Source organism: Vombatus ursinus, unplaced genomic scaffold (genome assembly GCF_900497805.2).
Source record: "Vombatus ursinus unplaced genomic scaffold, bare-nosed wombat genome assembly UNPS02014832.1, whole genome shotgun sequence".
In the NCBI taxonomy this organism is placed as follows: Eukaryota; Metazoa; Chordata; class Mammalia; order Diprotodontia; family Vombatidae; genus Vombatus; species Vombatus ursinus.
The window spans coordinates 13,488,477-13,489,628 of record NW_020954610.1 but is presented as its reverse complement, the minus strand read 5'-3'; positions in this window follow the sequence as shown (position 1 = coordinate 13,489,628).

Here is a 1,152-nt window from a genome sequence, read left to right as displayed (position 1 = left end):
TGCATTGGTAGAGGGAGTGCCTTCACCTAGGGAATATCTTATATCAATGAAACCATTGGGCCTGCCCTTGTCTCTATTCTAATATTTCCCAAAGACCTAAGCAGTATATCCCACATAATAGCCACTTAGCAGATTCTTGTATAATTGAATTGATTTAAATAGAACAGAAGAAAGGGAGAGTCCGGATAGAGAAACTAACAGGCTCATTTAGTATTTAGCTCATTCTCAGACCATGAGGGAAACCACATTCTATTTCAATTTTACATTCGGATGCATCTGTAACTGTAATATCATTCTCACAACATGCATATACATATATGGTTATAAACTGCGAACTCCTACCACTAGATTTTTAATATGGATTATCCTTTGTGTATTCTGCAAGCAAATCCAGAAATGAAGGCATTGCTAGATAGAATGGGATAAATTAAGATATTCAGATTATTCGAGAGCAGTTTTCAAGAGAAAAATAAATAAACGCATAATTTAACATCCCATAATTTGCCTGAGCTTCTTCTTCTGAGGAGTATTTGAAAACAAGGTAGCTGAAAACATCACCTGCAAGGAAGCAATTTGGAGCAAACTTAAATGTTCCTTTTTTAAAAAAAATCATTGAATATGCTGAAATAATTGTATTTAAAGAAAAATTAGCTGCCACACATGCAATTTCAAATCCTTGAAATGTTTAATTCTTGACGGTTATTTTCCGCTTTCTTTTCTTGTTATTTTTTTTTTCATCACAAAGCACGTTCACAGTGATTTTTTTTTTTTTTTTTGCACGCTTTTAGGACAAAACCTGGGTAGATTGACAGGTCTCTCAGTGACCGGTTTTATGCAGTAAATACGCCCCATTCCTTGGTTCCTTTGTGTTCAATCTGAATTTGCTAGGGAGGGATTTAGAAAAAAGGAGAGGGTATGAAGCAGAGGGAGCCCAGTGAGGAGGGGGGAGGAGGGACCGGGGGCGGGGGGATAAGGGAGGGGACCTGAGGAGGGGGAAGAAAGGCGAGGGGGCTGCGGCTGAGGCTGCGGCTGGGGCTGCGGCTGCGGCTGCGTCAACGTTGCCTAGAGAGAGAGAAAGGCAGACAGAGCCCCGGAGCCGGTGCAGCCACCCGGCGGTACCAGCTCCTCGGCGGGCTCTTTTTCCTCGCTGCC